At 41.7% G+C, this 23,406-nt stretch overlaps 1 long non-coding RNA gene across 1 annotated transcript; it reads right to left on the reverse strand.

Moving 5' to 3' along the window:
* Positions 1-1,707: 1,707 nt before the first annotated feature.
* Positions 1,708-15,571, reverse strand: LOC130272656 (uncharacterized). Its single transcript, XR_008843661.1, has 3 exons — positions 14,904-15,571; positions 3,719-3,859; positions 1,708-3,079 (listed from the first exon to the last, which is right to left on the reverse strand). It is a non-coding gene; the product is annotated as an uncharacterized LOC130272656 (long non-coding RNA).
* Positions 15,572-23,406: the final 7,835 nt, after the last annotated feature.

The raw sequence follows: 23,406 nt of genomic DNA on the forward strand, positions 1-23,406 counted from the left end.
CTGCAGCAGCGCGGACCCGACCCAGGTAATTATGCCACCGGGGATGGGGGGAGGCAACGGGGAATAAATCTTGAGTTGTATTTCTTTGTCAACACCTACTGGGTTACATACCGTATTTATCGGCGTATAACACGCACTTTTTAGGCTAAAAATTTTTGCCTAAAGTCTATGTGCGTGTTATACGCCGATACACCCCCAGGAAAGGCAGGGGGAGAGAGGCCATCGCTGCCCGCTTCTCTCCCCCTGCCTTTCCTGGGGTCTAGAGCACTGCTGCCGGCCCTTCTCTCCCCCTGACTATAGGCGCCGGCGATGGGGCACCGGCACCGATAGTCAGGAGGACAGAACGGGCAGCTGTGCCGATAGCCAGGGGGAGAGAAGGGCCGGCAGCAGCGCTCTAGACCCCAGGAAAGGCAGGGGGAGAGAAGCGGGCAGCGACGGCCTCTCTCCCCCTGCCTTTCCTGGGGGTGTATCGGCGTATAACACGCACACAGACTTTAGGCTAAAAATTTTAGCCTAAAAAGTGCGTGTTATACGCCGATAAATACGGTATGTAACCCAGTAGGTGTTGACAAAGAAATACAACTCAAGATTTATTCCCTGAATTCTGATGTATTTAGAAATATCCCATATGTGGCCTTTATGCACTACGTGTCTCTCACACAGGCCTCAGACATGAAGGCATGCTATATGGATTTTGGGGGCGTCCTTTTAGTTTAGGATATTTTGTTGAAATCATATAAAGTCGCAGAGGTGCTGGGGTGCAAAAATATTTTTTTGGGAGACAAGTTGACGCTTTCATTGGTACCATTCTGGAGTACATGTGACCCTCTGATAATTTTTTATGAGGTGGTATACATGAAAAATTTATTCTGCGGTTGTTTTTTATAAAAAAAATTTAGGTCGTTCGTCATGCGGTATAAATGACATGTTAACTTTACTCTGCAGGTTGATACAGTTATGTCGATACCAAATTTCTATACTTTTTTTTATATTTTAGTTCATTTATACCTAAAAAATATTTTTGTAAAAAAAAAAAAATCAAGTTTGTAAGTCGCCGTATTCTGTGAGCCATAACTTTTTGTATTTTTTCACTGACGCAATAGTGTGAGGACTCTTTTTTTGCTGGACATGTTGATGTTTTTAGGGGGGAACACTTTTTGGGTGTGTTTTGGGGTGTATTATATATATATAATTGATTTTATAATTTTTTTCTAATTTTTTTATTTTGTTTTTCATATTTTTATTTTTTTTTCACATTTTTTTCACTTTTTAATTTTTTTTTAACTTTTTTTCACATTTAACTTTCTTTTTTTTTTACTATTGAATTATACCTATGTCTGTCATAGACATAGGATAGATCAATCACTACCTTAGGTAAAGACTGATCTGTCGCCATAACAACGGAGGCCACTGTCAGTCCTCCGTTTGCCATGGCAACCATCGGCGTTCTGCTTTCACTTTGCAGAGCGCCGATCGGTGACTGAGGGAACTCCCTCCCTCTGTTACCCTAATAGACGTTATACCACATAGCTCCAACCGGCTATACCTACTAATGCCTCTATTATTATGCATAATGCTACGGCAAGTGATTGGACTCACATCATCTTCCAAAGTAGAACAACTTGATATAACCACAATTCTATACCACCAAAAAGACCAAGTTAATAACAATTCATAAAAAAACAGCTTTTATTGTATTCAATTAAAAAAACATATATATCTTATATAGTGATGTTCACAGAGTTACAGACATAAAAAACTACCAGGGCTAGCACCACATAACAAAATATGCCAGAATGTATGTATCAAATATAGGTTGCGCCAATTGCAACACACAGCATCATGAGTCTTGATATTGCACTGGGGCTGGATGCAGATAGGTACATAGTATGGCACTATATCATTCCCTAATAGGAGTCCTCCTCATAACAAGTAGTAACTTCCAAGCTGCTTACCCATGTGTGCTGCTGGTGCTGTGCCTGGACCCCGAGCACGCTTTCGCTCCTTCCTCAGGATGCTACTGTTGCTGTGTATGTGTCTGTCTTTTATATGGGGTAAGCGTGAGTCACACTTCCGGCATGCTCATCTGACTTCCTATCGCTCTGCCTCCATATCCGGCACATGCGCCACGTCACTGGCTGGGATCACGCAGTCTCCCCCCCATGTCATCCCACAGAACGGCGTAACCACGTCATAATGACGTGGGACGACGGTCTGCGTTCCACTGACAAAGGGGAGCGACGGCGCCGGTCCGTGCGACGGTGCGCATGTGCACATTGGAATCAAGCGTCCAGCTAAGTAATAAGAAAGTGCCATACTGTGCATCCTATCGCCACCAACCCGAAACGTGCCAATTATTAAAGTGACAAATGTGCTATATTAGAATGCCATTCAAAATTTCATAATTATTTACACAATGTACAGTGCAATAATAGATATATGCTTTGACAAAGTGCAATTTAGCAAATATACAAAATTCATGATTATATACACAACATTACAGTGCAATGTAAATTCTTCAGTGTATCAAATTACAAATATAATAATAACTATACATAATTCATAATTTTTTACATAACAATACAGAGCAATTAATATGACAGTGACTCAAAAAACAATTAATAATATCCCATTTACATACCAGAAAATTTTTATTAAAAATATAATATATAAAGAGATTAGTGCTACCCCATCACAATATCACCAAAAAACTAATATGCAATCCATAAACAAACCCCATACAGTGTATAGAGAAGAATAAGAAAGAAAATAAAAGGGAGAAAAAGGGATGAGGGGTAGGAAAAAAGGGGAGGGAAGAGGGAAAAAGGAAGGGGGGGGGGGGGGAGAAAGGGGGAAAAGGGGAAAGAAAAAGGGAACCTAGAAAAAGTAAGAGAGGATAATTAAAAATCATTCCAATCACAGTGTTATCTCCTTTTCTCTCTCTTTTTTCTTGTTTCTGGACGCTCCTCCATCCATTCTCGGAGTGCTTTTCATCTTGTATCAGAGCATGCCATGATATTATTCCTTCCGGACTCCCACTATCTATACAGACACTAGTAATAGTGTTGGATGTTAAAACCTACAAAAAAATAAAAAAACACAGAACAATTAAAATCATGGACCAGGTGGATAGATGTTCATAAAAAGGAGGCAAAGCTTAATTGTTCATTTAATCCCTGTGGCGCCATAGTCCCGAGTGTCACTATCCATCGGCACTCTTTCCTGGCTAGGATATTACGTACATCACCCCCTCTGATGCCAGTATGAACCCTTTCAATACCTCTGATCTTCAATTCCTGTCGATCTCCATTGTGCGCCAGCTTGAAATGTTTTGGGATTGTTTTCAAAGTATTGATAACCTTTATCTCCCTTGCTGCTAGGATGTCCCTAACATGCTCACTTGTTCTCACTCTTAGTTCTCTCGATGTGAGGCGTAGCTAGAAACCACAGGGCCCGATGCGAAAAATTGTCCTGGGCCCCCCTACCCATTACCCCCCCCCCCCCCCCCTAACGACCTGCTTTCCCTGACAACCCCCTTACTCTGCCTCAGCCGCACAAAGATATCAGTAACTACAGCACTTAGGATATATGGGAGTTGTAGTTTTGCAACAGCTGGAGAGCCACAGATTGGAGTACAATGTCACTCATCATAACTACAGAACTTACAAGTGACTACAGCTCTGATGGGACAGTCAGGAGAAAACAGAATATCAGTGACCTGAGTGACGTCTTCTCTGTTGTCTTTCCTTTTCTTCCTCATCTTGTCCGGACGTCAGGACGTCTTCCAGTTACATCTTCTCTGCAGAGTCTAACGCCCGGACATCATTTGTTCCCTAATTTGTCAGCAGATCCTCATCCTCTGTATGAAGACAATAATTATTAGATTTCTGCCAAATACTGTACCCCTGAATATAATACTGTCAACCACTTTACCCCCTGAATATAATACTGCCAAATACTGTACCCTCTGAATATACTGCCAAATACTGTACCCCCTGAATATAATACTGCCACCCACTGTACCCCCTGAATGTAATACTGCCAAATACTGTACCCCCTGAATATAATACTGTTCTGCCAAATACCGTACCTCCTGAATATAACCCTGCCACGCACTGCACCATCTAAATATATTATTGCCACACACCATACCCCCTGAATATAATACTGCCACCCACTGTACCCCCTGAGTATAATACTACCACACACTGTACTCCCCTGAATATAATACTGCCACCCACTGTACTCCCTGAATATAATAATGCCAACCACTGTACCCCCTAAATAAAACCCTACCACACGTTGTACTCTCTAAATATATTACTGCCACACGCCATACCTCCTGAATATAATACTGCCACACACTGTACCCCGAGTATAATAATGTCACCCACTGTATCCCCTGAATATAATACTGCCATATACTGTATCCCTGAATATAATACTGCCACACACTGGGCCCCTGAATATAATACTGCCACACACTGAACCCTCTCAATATAATACTGCCACACACTGAACCCTCTCAATATAATACTGCCACACACTGGGCCCCTGAATATAATACTGCCACACACTGAACCCTCTCAATATAATACTACCACACACTGAACCCTCTCAATATAATACTGCCACACACTGAACCCTCTTAATATCATACTGCCCCACACTGAACCCTCTCAATATAATACTGCCACACACTGAACCCCTGAATATAATACTGCCACACACTGAACCCTCTCAATATAATACTGCCACGCACTGAACCCTCTCAATATAATACTGCCACACACTGTACCCCTGAATATAATACTGCCACCCACTGTACGCATGAATATAGTCCTGCCAACCACTGTACCCCTAAATATAATACTGTCACACACTGTACCCTCTAAATAAATTATTGCCACACACTGTACCCCCTGAATATAATACAAGTACACATTTTACCAGTGTAAGGTAGTAAAATACTACCACACACTGTAGCCTCTAAATATAACCCTGATATACGCTGTACCCTGAATATAATATAAATCTTCCTCCCTCTTTCCCCCTAGTCCTCTTCATGCTCCCCTGAACTACCCCCTACATTCCTAAGTCCTTTCCCATGTAAATAACATCACTCCCATACCACCAATATACAGTCCCATGTAAATAACATCACTCCTATACCACCAACATACAGTCCCATGAAAATAACATCACTATTATACCCCCAACATACAGTCCCATCTAAATAACATCGCTCCTATACCACCAATACACAGTCCCATGAAAATAACATCATTCCTATACCACCAATATACAGTCCCATGTAAATAACATTGCTCCCCTACCACCAACATACAGCATCGCTCCCCTACCACCAACATACAGTCACATGTAAATGACATCACTCCTATACTACCAACATACAGTCCCATGTAAATAACATCACTCCTATACTACCAACATATAGTCCCGTGTAAATAACATCACTCCTATATCACCAATATACAGTCCCATGTAAATAACATCACTCTTATACCACCAATACACAGTCCCATGAAAATAACATCATTCCTATACCACCAATATACAGTCCCATGTAAATAACATCACTCCTATACTACCAATATACAGTCCCATGTAAATAACATTGCTCCCCTACCACCAACATACAGTCCCATGTAAATAACATCGCTCCCCTACCACCAACATACAGTCACATGTAAATAACATCACTCCTATACTACCAACATACAGCCCCATGTAAATAACATCACTCCTATACTACCAATATACAGTCCCGTGTAAATAGCATCACTCCTATATCACCAATATACAGTCCAATGTAAATAACATCACTCCTATACCGCCGATATACAGTCCCGTGTAAATAACATCGCTCCTATACCACCAATATACTGTCCCATGTAAATAACATCACTCCTATACTACCAATATACAGTCCCGTGTAAATAACATCACTCCTATACCACCAATATACAGTACCATGTAAATAACATCACTCCTATACCACCAATATACAGTCCCATGTAAATAACATCACTCCTATACTACCAATATACAGTCACATGTAAATAACATCACTCCTATAGCACCAACATACAGTCACATGTAAATAACATCACTCCTATACCACCAATATACAGTCACATGTAAATAACATCACTCCTATAGCACCAACATACAGTCACATGTAAATAACATCACTCCTATACCACCAATATACAGTCCCATGTGAATAACATCACTCCTATACCACCAATATACAGTCCCATGTAAATAACATCACTCCTATACTACCAATATACAGTCACATGTAAATAACATCACTCCTATAGCACCAACATACAGTCACATGTAAATAACATTACTCCTATACTACCAATATACAGTCCCATGTAAATAACATCACTCCTATACTACCAATATACAGTCCCATGTAAATAACATCACTCCCCTACCCCCAACATACAGTCCCATGTAAATAACATCACGCCAATGCTTGTCTCCATTCCCACGGGAGGTTCCTGTTGCTTTTTCATGGCAAGAATAATAAGGGAGATTTATCTAACCTTGTGCAGAGGAACAATAGAGTGGGACATGCCCCCAAAAAACCATTTCAGCAAAATTTACTTTGCAAAAGCCAAATGTGACTCCTTCTCTTCTGAGCATTGTAGTACGCCAACAGAGCACTTGATGTGCACATATGAGGTATTTCCACACTCAGAAGAGATGGGGTTACAAATTTTGGGGGTAATTTTCTCCTATTACCCCTTGTAAAAATGTAAATTTTGGGGGAAAACCAGCATTTTAGTGAAAAAAAATTATAATAATTTACACGTCCAACTTTAACGAAAAGTCGTCACACACCTGTGGGGTGTTAAGGCTTACTGTACCCCTTGTTACGTTCCTTGAGGGGTGTAGTTTCCAAAATAGTATACCATGTGTTTTTTTTTTTTTGCTGTCCTGGCACCATAGAGGCTTCCTAAATGGGACCTGCCCCCAAAAAACCATTTCAGGAAAATTTACTTTGCAAAAGCCAAATGTGACTCCTTCTCTTCTGAGCATTGTAGTACACCAACAGAGCACTTGATGTGCACATATGAGGTATTTCCATACTCGGAAGAGATGGGGTAACACATTTTGGAGGGCATTCTTTCCTATTAACCCATGTAAATATTTTAAATTTGGGGGAAAACTAGCATTTTAGTGAAAAAAAAAATTATTTACACATCCAACTTTAACAAAAAGTTGTGAAACACCTGTGGGGTGTTAAGACTCACTGGACCCCATGTATGTTGAGGGGTCTAGTTTCCAAAATAGTATGCCATGTGTTTTTTTTTTTTTTTTTTGCTGTTCTGGCACCATAGGGGCTTCCTAAATGTGGCATGCCCCGCAAAAACAATTTCAGAAAAACTCATTCTCCAAAATCCCGCTGTTGCTCATTCCCTTCTGAGCCCTCTACTGCGCCCGCCGAACACTTGACATACACATATGAGGTATTTTCTTACTCGAGAGAAATTGGGTTACACATTTTAGGAAGATTTCTCTCCTTTTACCCCTTGTAAAAATTCAAAAACTGGGTCTACAAGAACATGTCAGTTTAAAAAATGAAGATTTTGAATGTTCTCCTTCACTTTGCTGCTATTCCTGTGAAACACCTAAAGGGTTAACAAACCTTTTGAATATCATTTTGAATACTTTGAGGGGTGTAGTTTTTATAATGGGGTCATTTGTGGGGTATTGCTAATATGAAGACCCTTCAAATCCACTTCAAAACAGAACTGGTCCCTGAAAAATTTGGATTTTGAAAATTTTGTGAAAAAAATGAAAATTGCTGCTATACTTTGAAGCCCTCTGATGTCTTCCAAAAGTAAAAACATGTCAACTTTATGATGCAATGATAAAGTAGACATGTTGTATATGTGAATTAATATATAATTTATTTGGAAAATAAATGCAAAATTTTCTTTTTTTTCATCAAATTTGGAATTTTTCACCAAGAAATGATACCAGTATCGACAAAATGTTACCACTAACATAAAGTAGAATATGTCATGAAAAAACAATCTCGGAATCAGAATGAAAGGTAAAAGCATCACAGAGTTATTAATGTTTAAAGTGACAGTGGTCAGATGTGCAAAAAATGGCCGTGTCCTACAGTGAAAATTGGCTGGGTCCTTAAAGAATAAACAGAGCAGTGGCTGCACAGCAAAGTGCACTCCAATTATTCTGGGGACAGTTTTGTGTCATTCTCACGATCAACAAAGCTTCCAGTGGTCGGACCTACAGAGTGGCCCCCACTTGAACAGACACCTAGCCTAAAGAAGGGTTGTCAGACAGACTTGGTCAGAGCCAAGCAGACACAATAAAGACAAAATCACAACCAGAAATCAAGTCACAAGCAAAGAACAGAATAGAGGCAGGGACAACAACAAACGCAAGGTCAGAGGTCAAAGCAGGGTCAGACCAGGAGAGATCATCAGAGGCAGAATCCAAAATCAAAAGCAAGGTCCAGGTCAAGCAGGAGGTCAGAGTACCAGAGACCCACAGAGCAACAACGCGTGTGAGGCTCAAAAAGAAAATCACATCACAGCAGGACACCTGTTTAAAAGTGCTGCTGTTCAGGAAGCGCAGGATGCTGTTGCCGAGCCTGACTAGCCATTCCGTGCAATGTTTGCCAACTACTGAAAAATAAAGTTTTAAGCAGATCTCATCATGTTGGAGTGAAGCCTCTGGTGTGCCAACCATCTTCATGATCCTTTGGTACTTCAGTGGACTGTAGTTTTCTTTGTGGGTTTTAATTCCCTACAATTTTTTTTCCAAGGTTTTTTTTTACTAAGGTTTCCCTACATTTTGCACTTTTTCCTACATTTTGTTTTTTTTACACCTGCTCTGATCTGTCGGGTTTTCCTCACCTCAAATCCACCATATTTTCTGTGGAAACCTTAGTAAATATGTTGTTTTTTTGTGAAAATGTCAGGGACACGCCCCCTTTTCAGTAGCCATGCCCCTTTTCCCCCCATTCTGGCACAAATTCTGGCACAGACAGAATTACTTGCGCAAATTCTGGGGCAGACAGAATTTCTGGCACAATGTGCCAGAATCTGGCTCACAACTTTAGTAAATCAGGGCCATTGTATTCAACCAAAAGCTTCATCCAGACCGTTTCCAAATGGCACTGTGAATAATCCATTGCTGTGCCCTGTAAGTGAGTGAGATTTCATAGTGATACGGCTTTGTATCAGGCATCCCCTGGCAGCTATTAGCATGCAGCAGTGATTGCTGCTGTGCGGATATTAACCCTTTAGATCCTGCGATCAAAATTGATCATGGGACCAAAAGTTAATAAAATACTGGCTCTATACTGTCCAATCTTCTTTCTGCTTGCCAAAGCAACTTGGAGAAGCATAGTGCTGATAACACTGATCTATGCTATGGCATAATATTGTTCAGTGTTAGAAATTAAAGGTTGCATGTAATAGTCTCCTATGGGAAAAACAATTATATAATGAAGTCATAGCCCTAGATATGGGTATAATGGGCACCTCCTCTCAATTAGCCATAAAAAGGCTGGCATAACTAGGGATGAACCTGGTACACTGCTACCTCATAGATTGTTCTTCCTTTTTGGTCATGAATTCAACATAGAGGTGCATCTGAGACCAGTGGTATACCAACTGTCTGGCAAACCTGGCCCCCACGGCGGCACACCCCTGGGGGGGTGCAAGCCACAAAACAGATCAGGCCATACCACTACCCAATAAATAATATAGCAGTGCGGCTGAAGTGGAAGTCGCACTTACAGGTGGGGGGAGTCAGATAATACGGGTGGTGGCAGTGGGAGTCAGATGATACGGGTGGCGGCAGCGGGATCGTCCGTGGCAGCAATCAGCAGTGGTTATAGGGTTAATCTAATTGCTGCTTGTCGGCTGTCCCAGTCCCCAGTTCCTGGTGGGCAGGGGAGCCGCACTGATGTCACTCCACTTGTGTGTGGCGTCTGCCAGCGTGACTCCCTCCCTCTGTCATTAATTAAGGAGGAGTCCTGGTTTCCGCGCACCGTGGCTAAGTTCGGGCCGGTGTGTGTGAGGTGAAAATTTCAAACCCGTGAAAAAATCGGACCGCCCACCGGGCCTTTATTATGTGAAGAGAGACCGGGCGCTGCTGCTGATGAACCAGGGCAAGTAAAAAAAAAAAAAAACATAAAGAAAAAGAAATGTATGCTTAGTTGTGTTATAGTTATGACACCATGCAGAAGCAATATGGGGTGGTATCATGAGTATCTAATCCATACAGGGGGCACTGTCAATATATAATCCATACTTAGGGGTGCACAATATCATAATGTGACCCCCCTATATGGATTAGATACCAACAGTGCCCCCCTGTATGGATTATTAGATACTGATGATACTCCTACATGCTGCAATCATCAGTATCTAATCCATACAAGGGGTACTGTTAGTATCTAGTCTATATGGGGGGGGGCAAGATATCATAATGTGACCACATAATTCAGATAAAGAGAAAAACAGGATTTAATACATGGGATCTGAGAGACCCTGCGCCCCATAACTTATCGATCATCCACCAGATTATCGCTTATAGGGAAAGGAGCTTTATTACAGGGGTTTATGGGATTATAAATCATCTACAGCATGTGAGTCCGTCCTTATCAGATTTGTGTGATCAAAAAGTGCAGATGTTGTCCATGGCAACTGGTCTGTAAACAAGTATACTTTTGCAGGAGTCCTTCAGCTATAGTGCAGGTAGCATGTAGGTAGTGTGCAGAGGAAGTATAGATAGTGTGCAGATATAGTATAGGTGATTTAACTCCTTCCCTAATAAACAAAAATAAACATATGTGGTACCATTGCGTGTGTAAATGTCAAAACTATAAAAATATAATGTTACTTAAACTGCATAGTCAATGCCACACACATAAAAAAAATTGCGCATTTTTGGTCACATTGTATACCCTAAAAGATATATAAAATACGATCAAAAAGTCCCATCAAGACAAAAATAGTACAGATAAAAACTTCAGATCATGGCGCCCCATATACAGTAAAATAAAAAATATTTAGGGGTCAGAAAATTACAATTTTATACATACTAATTTTGGTGCATGTAGTTATAATTTTTTTAAAGTAGTAAAATAAAATAAAACCTACCATATATACTCGAGTATTAGCCGTTCCAAATATAAGCAGAGGCCCCTAATTTCACCCCAAAAACCTAAATCACAAAAAAAAAATCATACCCCATGTCATCATCCCCCCCCCTGTCATCATCATCATTAACACCTCCGTCATCATAACCCCCGTCATTTTCACCCTCATCATCATCATCACCCTGTCATTATCACCCTCGTCATCATCCCCCTCGTCATCATCCTCCCCCTTCATCATCACCGCCTGTCAATCCCTTCGTCATCATCCAGACCCCCCTTTTGTTTTCTACTCACCTCCCCAGTTGTTGTTTTCTTGGTGGGCAGGAAGGGTGAGCTGGTCCTGGCCGCCCATCTTCGGCCATCTATGCCGCAGGGACCATCCGGTGGGGAGAGTTAGTCGTTCCGGGCTGTCCATCTTCACCGAGGGGCCCTCTTCTCCGCTCCGGGCCGGCCACAGACTAGTGACGTTGTGTTGATGACGATGCGCAGGGACGTACGTGCGCAGCAGATGTCCGCAACGACCCTGCGCATGAATGTCCCTGCACGGTGGTGTCAATGCACCGTCACTAGTTCGGGGCCGTCCCGGAGCAGAGAAGAGGGCCTCCCGGTGAAGATGGACAGCCCGGAATGACTAACCCTCCCCACCGATCGGTCCTTGCAGCATAGATGGCCGAAGATGGATGGCCTGGCCCATCCCCTCACAGCTAAGCCAGAAGCGTTTTTTGTTCACTCGAGTATAAGCCAAGGGGGGCGTTTTCAGCACGAAAAATCGTGCCAAAAACTCGGCTTATACTTGAGTATATACAGTATATAAATTGAGTATCCTGGTAACAGTATGGACCCACAGAATAAAGATATGGTGTCACTTTTACCAAAAAGTTCACTGCATAGAATCGGAAGCCCTCAAAATTTACAAATGGCATTTTCTTTCCAATTTTGCCCCACAAATATTTTTTTCCGGTTTCGCCGTAGGTTTTGTGGTGAAATGATTGATTGGCGAAAAAAACAAGCTCTCATATGGGTCTGTAGGTGCAAAATTAAACGCGTTCTGAGTTTTAGAAGGTGAGGTGGAAAATAGGAAAGTGCAAAAATGAAAACACCTGTGGTCCTTAAGGGGATAACCCCTTAACTTGCTGAGCGGTTATCCCGAGCATGAATCGGGGTTAATTTTCCCTGCCAGGATCGGTAACCCCGAGTCACGCTCGGGGTAGAATTGCAGCGTTGCCGGCCGGGCTGCATGATATATCGCAAAAGCAATGCGATATAGCGATACGACCTCCGGGAAAACATGCGATTATCTGCTTGGGCCGGCCAGAGCAGGTAAAGAAAAATACTAAAAGTCAGTGTTTCCCTACCAGGGAGCCTCCAGCTGTTGCAAAAACTACAACTATCAGCATGCCCGAACAGCCAAAGGCTGTCCGGGCATGCTGGGAGTAGTAGTTTCACAACAGCTGGAGGCACCCTGTTAGAAAAACACTAAGCTAAGTGTAAAAGGAAAAAGGAGTAAAATAGAAAAAAAACTTTTGCTTACCTAATCCCGGTCCCTGCATATGCCATATGTGCGCTCCGGTCCCTGCTCTCTTCACTATTCATCTTCGAGGACCTTTCCCTTTTCAGCCAATCACAGGCCGCAGTGGTGTCAAGCCAGTGATTGGCTGAAGGGGAAAGGACTTGTTCTGCAGCAAATACACTAGATTTTAAATCTGCCCGGCAAACCCAGTGTATGCTGCTGCCGAACAAGAAGGTGAGGGGATGAATGTGACCAATGGGGGGGAATGTGACAGAGGGGGGAATGTGATAGAGGGGGGAATGTGACAGAAGGGGGAATGTGACAGAGGGGGGAATGTGACAAGAGGGAAGAATATGACAAGGGGGGGATGTGACAGGGGGAGGGGAATGTGACATGAAGGGCTGGGATGTGACAGGGGGGGATGTGACAGGGGGGAGGGGAATGTAACATGGAGGGGGGAGAATGTAACAGGGGGGGGAAATGTGAAAAGGGGGGGAACGTGACGGGGGAGATGTGAAATGGGCGGGGGGAGATGTGAAATTCAATGCAAAAAATTGTACAAATTTTGGTACAAATTTCCAAACAGAATCATACTGCCAGGGAGGTTAAGGACCAGGCCCATTTTATTTTTGCATTTTCGTTTTTTCTTCCTCTCCTTCTAAAAATTTCTTTTATATTTCCATCCACAGACCCATAGGAGGGCTTGTTTTTGTGAGACCAGTTGTTCTTTGTAATGACATCACTCACATTACCATAAAATGTATGACGCAGCCTAAAAAATATTTAGAAAATTTGAAAAGAAAACAGCAATTTTGCAAATTTTAGAAGGTTTGCTTTTTCACGCTGTACACTTTACGGTAAAAATGACATGTTTTCTTTATTCTGTGGGTCAGTATGATTAAAATGAAACCCATGGTCACATACTTTTATATTGTGCTGCTTTAAAAAAAAAAAGAAATTAGTATGTTTATAATCACTCTATTTTGACCACCTATAACTTTGTAATTTTACAGTATACTGGGCTGTATGAGGCTCATTTTTTGCGCAGTGATCTGTTTTTTATCGGTTCCACTTTTGCTTATTTGTAACTTTTTAATCGCTTTGTATTCATTTTTTATTTATTTGGAATGTGATGTCACAAAAACGCAGCAATTTTGGACTTTTACTTTTGGGGGGGGGGGGGGGGAGGGCACCAAAAGAGCACCTCGCCAGGGGCACAAGGCTCCAGCTCCAAGTAAAATTTCCACTCTTACGCATCATCTTATAACATCATAACACCACTGATGCATTTCGGAGAAGTCCAATGTTGTTATTGTGTATCACGTGTAATCATGCCGCAGCAGCCGCAGCAATATGCCACATCAATATATTCCAGACTTTATGGAACTCTGATCAGAGAGAGTGCTCCTAGAGGAGGATATCCATGCCCCTGAGATGCCGGGCACATAAAGCATTGGCACCACTAAGAGGCTGTGTATCTTCACAAGTGCTACCTACTGTTTGCCAGTAAGTAGCTGTATGTGCTCCTATGTGTTTGGTGTAGTTTAAAGGGATTATCAACCATAAGGGGATTTTAGTACGTACCTGCCAGATAGTAATGGACATGCTTAGGAAGGATTTGTGCTTGTCTTGTGGCTAAATGGCAATGTTGTGAGATTACCATAATGCTATGGCTAGCTTTTTGTGAACTGGGTATTTCCTGTTGGATTTAATTCTCAAACTATACATCCCCTAGTTCCATGCTTGTAAGTTTGAGGTCACTTTCCTCCCTCCCACACATCAGCCACTTCACCCATTAAAACACAAATAAGCTGCATTCCATTCAAAAGACCAGTGTTTTCTGACCAGTGTGCCTACACCTGTTGCAAAATCAGGTGATCTCTTTCCTATCCATTGAAGCAGACAGGCTCCCTGTCATCACCTGACTAGTGATGTCACCATCCACGCACTGCAACCTGGGAAAACCTGAGACCTGAGTAATTTTGTATGCTGTTAAAAATAAATATTGGGACGAAAATCACAGAAGAATTGCGAAACCAGCCATCAAATACAGGTACAGACACTATATTATGAACTACACTAACTTTACAGCCCCTGTAGCATAGTCAAATATAAAAAAAAAAACTTGAAATATCCCTTTAAAGGAGACCTCCGGGATACAAAAATGTGGGTAATTTATCTGCCTATGAAAAAAGTTAGTAATGCACTTACATTGTCAATATTGCAGCGCTCGTCTTCTCCCCTGCATTTTGTCTTCCTACCAGATGTTCAATAGGTGCTCAGTTACTCAGTTTTTCGACCACTATTAGTTTCTATTGCGGCGGCCATCTTGTGGTCGAATCCCTTCCTTACCCGGCATGCTCCGCGTCTTTTTTCTCCCTGACCTCCCGGTTTTCATGCACTCCCACCTATTGAATATTCATCCCTGCTCATCTGTGATTGGCTGTGCGTGCCGCGGTCCCCTCTTTCTATGCCGGCCAATTGCGCTGCAGTGTGGTCACTTCAATGATGTCAGAGAAAGAGCAGTGGCCAAATCAGGGACCGCTCCACATGCATGCGTAGTGTGTAAAGTAAGCGCCGCAAGCTTCTGGCTGTGAAATGGAGCTCTGCATCTGCACCATTCACATAGCAAAGAATAGGGAGGGGTTTGCATTGGGACAGTGGGGATGTAACTGGGCCTAGTTGTTCCTATCTTTGTGGGAGTGGGCGTACATGTTGGGATTCGGGGAGTGAGCAAGGGCAGGAGGGCGGTGAGCAGACAGCAGGAAGCCGACGTGAGGGATCATGGGAGATGGAGTCCATGAACCAGGAGGTAACCAAAACTTTCAGTGCGGGTTGCGGGAGAATCGCTGGACCAATTTTGGCAAAACAAAGTGCGGACGATTGGCGAGTGGATTAGCTACTATATGAGTTAAACTTATTTTTTTACTATCCCATCCCGGAGTTCTCCTTTAAGGAAAGAATCTTAGTATTCCAACAGCTTTTCATACTTCTAAACTCCAAGTAGACAGTTTATAAAAAGAGTTGCTATTATAATTCACAAAGAAGTATGTAAATGTTTCCAGAGGTTATCAGGACAGAGGTGACAATAGTAGTGATCATGACGGCAGACATTTTTCTGGAATCAGCTGCTTACAATAAATAAATTATTAGATTAAAACAAGTTTTTTAAAGGAGTTACACAATCTTTAGTATTTCAAAGGGATATTCTAAAGTGTTAAAGCAGCTGCAGTTGCAAAGTTAGGATAAAAGAATGACTTGCCATGTGATTCTGATCACTTGCATAAGCTTCGTTTATTTTCTGGTGTTCACACTTTTCTCTTTCCACACTTAGAAGTTGCTAACATATTCATTGCTGACATTGAAGGCATTTGACAAGGAATTCCTCCAGATTAAGAGTTGCCCCTACACTGTTTTTTTAATATCATGATGACATGATTCTAGTTTAAAGAATGATGAAAACTAGTTCAACCCAGGGTACTGAAACCTGTAGCTTCTCAGTAACCCCAATATATACACTAAATATTGTTTTGTCAGCATAGGGGTAGAGGACAATACAATATATACATATTTACTTTAATGCATAATTTAAATAGATGCCAAAAAAAAAAAAATCACAAAAAATATACAAAATATTTCTACTTATAAAAGTAACACAAAGAAATGTCACTGTAATTCATTTTGTAAAATTGCTAAATTTATTTCCACATTGTCATTGATATCCATGGTGTTTACTGAAGATGTACTTTCCTGATATGTCAGTCATGTATGTCACAATGATCAATTTTTTTCTATAAGACCCCACATTGGATAATACCCGGTATTGCCATTTGTCCCAGTCACTTGATTAGAGCAAGCTGCAACACCAGGTACAGCTGCTACGAAATGTATGGAGCTATGCCGAGTAAGCACTTAAAGGGGTTGTCCAGGAAAAAACTTTTTTATGTATATCAACTGTCCCCAGAAAGTTGAACAGATTTGTAAATGACTTATATTAAAAAATCTTAATACTTTCAGTACTTATGAGCTGCTGAAGTTGAGTTGTTCTTTACTGTCTAAGTGCTCTCTGATAACACGTGCCTCGGGAACCGCCCAGTTTAGAAGCAAATCCCCATAGCAAACCTCTTCTACTCTGTACAGTTCCCGAGACAAGCAGAGATGTCAGCAGAGAGCACTGTTGCCAGACAGAAAACAACAACTCAGCTTCAGCAGCTGATAATTATTGAAATTATTAAGATTTTTTAATAGAAGTAATTTACAAATCAGTGTGCGAAACTAGAGCTCGGTCGCCACCACTTGTCCCCCCACTCCCCTCTCTTCTGTACCCCGCATGTGAGTATGTCTCAATAAAGAAGACCCTGCAGCCACACTGGTGAGTGCCGATATTTTAATTTCTCTTCACGGATATCATAATTTACAAGTCTGTTTAACTTTCTGGAGCCAGTTGATAAATAAATAAAAAAAAGTTTTTCCCTCGAATACCCCTTTAAGAAGCCACAGCACTTGCACTAGCACTGAGACCCCTTCAAGTGAGTTTAAAAATAAGGGGCCTGTTGCTTACAACCAACTCCTCCTTCATATCAGGGGCATAGTATGGGAAGCATGTTCCCTGGATGCAGGGAGGAATCTGTCACCTGTGCCGAACAATCTTCTCCTCATCGATATACAACGGGAGCGGAGGGGGGGGGGGGGTTAAGGACCTTCCTGTGAGTCACATGACTTTGCAGGTCCTACAGCAGGGTGCACAGGAAGATACAGGCAAGTAAGCTGTGTGTATATAGGATGTATGTGTGTGTGTGTGTGTGTGTAAGTATATCTTGTCCTCCAGTAACCTCCAGAGATGCACTCACTATCTGCTGTTACGTCATGTCTTATCCTCTACTTACTTCGAGAGCTGCACTCACTATTCTGCTGTTACATCATGTCATATCCTGCAGTCACTAGTCTACTGTTACATCATGTCATCCTCCAGTCACCTCCAGAGTTGCACTTACTAGTCTGCTGTTACATCATGTCATCCTCCCATCACCTCAAGAGCTGCACTCACTATTCTGCTCTTACATCATGTCTTATCCTGCAGTCACCTCTAGAGCTGCAATAACTATTCTGCTCTTACATCATATCTTATACACCAGTCACCTCTAGAGCTGCACTCACTATTCTGCTCTCACATCGTGTCTTATTCTCCAGTCACCTCTAGAGCTGCAATCACTATTCTGCTCTTACATCATATCTTATACACCAGTCACATCCCTACCCTACACCACAAAAACTGAAAAAAAAATGTTTTTTCATTTCCTCCTCCCCTCAAAAATAAGATTTTTTTAAATACATAATATGTACCACCAATGTGACTCATACCACAAAAACATGCTCTACTATAGCTATATTTACAGAAAGTTTTGGGCATACAGTGGTGGTGAAATAAATTATTTTGGCAAAAGATAATAGCTACATTATATGTACAAGAAAGTGACTGGCAAGAGTGTGTGTCTGGGAAGGGGGCTCCAGGTAGTCCAGCAGTAAGGGGCCCCAAAGTTCCTGATGGTGTGCCTGTCTGGTACTGCACGTTTTAAAATTAAAACTTGTAGAGCCCGGAGAGGTGCGGTGCTGCTGGCCATGATTCAAGACCCAGCTCCTTCTGTGACAGACCTCAGGAGGATACTGTCCCAAAGACTAGGTAAGTCAGTCAGCATGAGCTTAGCTATTGTGGTGTTCCAGCACCAAAGGCTGTCCTGTGGGCTGCTGATCTCCTTGGGCATGCCTGTTGTGTATCATATGGTAATGCACTTAATTATATTTTCTCTATGCACTGCATTATATGTTCTTTATGAGTTGTACCTTTAGGAGCAAGAGGAGCAGTGTAAACCAGGTGACCCTGTCTGCTCAATGGGAACCCCTAAATTGGTCAGTATATAGTGTGTGTGTGTGTGGGGAGGGATCCCCCAGTCTAGTCCTGGAGTAATTCCAGCCTGAGCTCAAGTGTGGAAAGAAGTCGTGTGTGGAAAAATCCTAAGGAAAGCCTAAGAAAATCTCTTCTCAAGTTATCCCCGCTATTCTGCAAGTGTTCCCCAGTACAATGGAAAGTCAAGCCTGGCAGTGATCATACTTGGACTTTGTCAGAACCCTAGCCAGTGTGGGAAATCTACAGACTCTAATCTCAAGTCAGTATTATTCAAGTGGGTGAAAAGCACCATAAGTCCCAGCAAGGCAACAGGGCTCCCAAATGGTTACACTGCATCCCTTCTACTCTGCTCTGTATTATGTGCAATAACATCTGCACCTGCTCAGTAAAAGGCAGTAATCCCCAACCCGACGTCGGTGTGTTTCTTACTCCACGTGTCTGGCCCAGGAGAAGCTGTCTTCACCTCGGACCATATACAGGCTAAGGGTGCTCTGGCATCATGAAGTGATAGGAATTCCTCTATTATAAACTCTATTGTAAACAAATATGTCATTCAGGAGCAAGGAAACTCGAGGTGATGATTTCTTATTCATGCTTCTTAATGGAAAATCTGCTTATAATAGATCAGCTATTATAAACAGATATGCCATTTCTGAGCATGGATAAATGGCATATCTTCTTATAGCTGTGCCACTTTATGCACCAATAAACTCCTTGGGGGGGGAGGGGGGGTATATAGCATACAGCCATCTATATAGATGGTTGTATATGTATACTGTGGAGATGTCCTGTGTAGCCCTGCCTCCAGTTATGACATCTCTAGTGGCAAAGCTACAGCCAGGAGCCAGAGTGGTAAGTATGGCTCTGTTCTTATACATTTTTACAATGCCTTTTTGTTCTTAGTTTCTATATTTCTAGAAGAAGGCCCATGATGCTCTTAATCTGGCCCTGATTGATGGCATATTATAAAAATAGGCCAACAATATTAAAGTTCAGGAAAACTCATTTAGTGCAGCTAAGATTACTAGAATCAAAATTCATCATTCATCAGAAATCCCATTTAGATCACTGCAAAACAAAGTGTCAGAAGCTACAAAAGGTGATGGTGAAAATGATCAATTATTCATCCTGTAAGTGAAGCTGAAAAGTATTTATAGTCCTCTGTACAATTGACTCATCCTATAGATAATTGATTGTACTATTCATTTATCAGATGTAATGCAAGGTTTGACTTTAACTAACCAAATAAGAACTGAAGGCATTAAAGGAAAACAACTAAGTATTATTAATATTATTAGCATTAGTATCATTTTAGTACATACACTCATTGACTAATAATAATGCACAAAAAGGAGTAAATGGAATAGAAAGAAACTTTATATGTGTTAATGTAATGATGATATGTGTAAGTAATTACAATATTAGGGTGAAAGGATACATTTATTGTGAAAAACTGTACAACCAAAAGGAGAATCTAGTACCCTGTTGAGCCAACCTCTAGCCTGGCTACAAGATGAGATATGGTTGGTCATGGAGGTATACAGGTTACATATGGACTCATGCAGCACGTTTGCTCATAGATGTCACAGCTGGGTCTGCAGATCCTGCACACCCCTAGGTTGCCAAGGCTGGCTCACTATATATTTTATTGGCAGTAAATCTGGTGACCAGGCAGGCCAAGGAAGTATTGCAATCTTACTTTCTGGGTAAATGACAATTTTCCTGCTAGTAAATGCCAGTTGGAAGCCCTGTCATGAGAGGCAACACGTAACCGCAGGTTATCCCACACATATCTGGGCTGTTGGTGTCTCTTGTAACACTACTGGGGGATGATCGACTGTCATATGTGATGCTTCCTCAGATCATTACATCAACAATTGGGGCAGTGTCACTCCACAACAAGGGCACTACTGTAGCGCTCACCACAAGGCCCCCATACTCCAACCTGACTGTTGTCAGTAGTGTTGCTCGCGAATATTCGCAATTCGAATATTATTCGCGAATATCGCATATTTGCGAATTCGCGAATTTCGCGAATATAGCGCTATATATTCGTAATTACGAATATTCGTTTTTTATTTATTTTTTTCTTCACAGTACACATCACAGTGATCACCCCTCTCTGCTTCCAGCTTGTGTGGTGTAAAGAAGGCTGTAATACTACTGTGAGAGACTGGCGCGCATATGTTAATTTTCGCATATGCGAATTTTCACATATGTTAATTTTAGCATACGCTTATTTTCGCATACGCGAAAATAAAGCGAGGGTATAACGAATATGCGAATATTCGCAAATATATGACGAATATTCGTCCATATATTCGCGAATATTCGCGAATTCGAATATGGCCTATGCCGCTCAACACTAGTTGTCAGATCCCAAACAGAACTTAGATTTGCCAGTAAAGACGAAATAGTCCTAGTCCGTTACTTTCCAGGTTACTCATACACAACACCACTGCAAATAAAAGGCAACACTGGCTAACTGTTAATGACAGGAGACATAATGGGCACAGTAACCCCAAATTTCATTCTGCTAGGCACCTGGAAATGGTCTGAGCAGAGACAGGGTTGTGCAATAAAGGTGGACAAGGAAATTGTGGTAGTTATACTTGTCAGCAGATCATACAATTCTCTCTACTGGTGATATGTCTGGGCTGTTCTGATTATGTTAGCTGCATGTGTTTGACCTAATGTAACCGCTACTATCAATACCTCTTTTCAGCTCGATTAGAATGGCCTAGATTGTGGGCATTTCACCGAAATGATCACCTTGCTTCTTTCAGTCCAAATATGCACCAGTCCTCAAATTCTGACCACCAGGAAAAGACTGGCCACCACCATTAAATAGAGTGGCAAGATAGCAAAAAAAATTAACAATGCCCCCAAAAAAACAAAGTATCATACAAAAAACAACAACTGCACAACCCATAAACAGTCAAATTTTACTTGGTTCGCATAAATTGACACGAACACACTCAAAGTGTTCTAGCGGGTTTTTGAGAGCACCCCCTAGTGTCTCTGGGGTCCCTTACCCTAGCTATCTCGTTAAGCCTGACAGGCAGATCCTGAGCCTCCGCTATCTGGGAGCTGGGGTACATGTCTGCGGCAGTGCCTCCACCCAGTGAAGCATCTGGAGTAGGGATGTGGGGTCCCACTGGGAACATACTGGGTACAATGAGAGTAACACATCCTAATGTGAACTAACTTAATAAGTTAAGTAGCAAATGAACAAACATACATAGGATAATACAATAGTGTAACACAGATAGCAATGCAATGTGGATTTTCCTCATCCACCCACCAACACACCTGCGGCCCACCCCTTTATCTTCGCCCTAATGGCCGTTGGTGCACATAAGAGTGTTGGGGCCCTTATAAGGCCGGCTTTGCAGCGTCACTGAAGCAGCCTGCGCTGTGTAATATCCGCCACGGGGTCTCAGAGTCTTTGAGTAAGGAGACAGATGCCCTGTTGTGGAACAGGGAAGAGGCTTTAGGCTTACCCTCACAACACCATTAACTAGGTCAGTCCAGCAGCAGTCTCCTCTTATGGTATTCACCAGACATCTGGACTTGTCTTTACCAGCAGGTCTCTCTCTCAGCTGGTGTGGTCCTGTGTAAAGCAAGTTCTATCAGCTAGGTGCTGTCTCTGTAGTGCAATCTCTCACAGCTAGAAGCACATATTTTCTCTGGCTAGCTTGAGGTAGTCTGAGCAAATCCTCAGGGTACAGGACATGTGTGATGTCACAATCATGTGACCAAAGTCTCCCCCAATCAGCATCATCTCTCATGTAATGGCTACTAAACATATGATCACAGCTCCAGTATTTATTAACGGCATACTAAGTTCAATTGTGGTCTCCATCCGCCATCTACTGGGCATTTCAGATAATGCAGCCAACTCCACAGGGGTTACAGTGTTAAAATGCAACTGCATCAAAAACAGATTTAAAAGCACTTAAAACCTCTAAATTTATCATCCACACCTTAAAAATGTTAGTGTGAACACTACTGTCTGGGCAGGATCCAATAAAATGCAGGAAAAATTAGCAGGGAAAGGAAATAAGGATATCATTGTATAAGAATAATGCAAACTTAATGTAGGATGAAAAATATCCCTACTACTCTGAGGGTCTCATGTTCCTGTGAAGTGTTGGAGCAACATGTGTTCCTCTGTCTCTTTTTTTCAGCCCTTAGAATTTGTCAATTGGGTAAAATGCCTTCAAGGGCATCAAAGAGGCATGTCTAGCATGTAAATGGTCTCTCACCAAGAGGTATGCTACCACTACAGAGCATGTCCACATGGAAAGACATTGTCCTTATCACAAAGAAGGTGGCTGTTGTAGTAATATGTAGGAAATTTACTGAAAGCAACACGTTTTGTGATGCATTAAAAATGAACAATAAACTAAAGCAGCTCAACGTGGACTATCATCTCTGAACCTTTAGGTATGGTGTCTACCGATACCCTTTTAGACATAATACTGAAATGTTATGTAAAAGCTAAAATCTTAAATTTGGCATATATATTTGCCTATCCCATCATACTGCAATATATAGTTTATAAATCTTTATCAACCATATACTTCCCAAATGTTCTGGGCTCACAGCCAAAGCACTCAGTACGAATGTAAAACATGTATATATTTATTACTGCAAAACCAATTGCGAAATTCAAGCTTAAAAGAAAATCAGAATTATGAAAAACTCATTACTAATCACTAAGCAGATCCTTTAAAGAGATATGTAAGTTTTAAGTAAACTGCAAAGTGATTTCCAAATATTTCATCCATTTGTGTCAAACATTTC

The sequence above is a fragment of the Hyla sarda genome, chromosome 5 (genome assembly GCF_029499605.1).
Source record: "Hyla sarda isolate aHylSar1 chromosome 5, aHylSar1.hap1, whole genome shotgun sequence".
In the NCBI taxonomy this organism is placed as follows: domain Eukaryota; kingdom Metazoa; phylum Chordata; class Amphibia; order Anura; family Hylidae; genus Hyla; species Hyla sarda.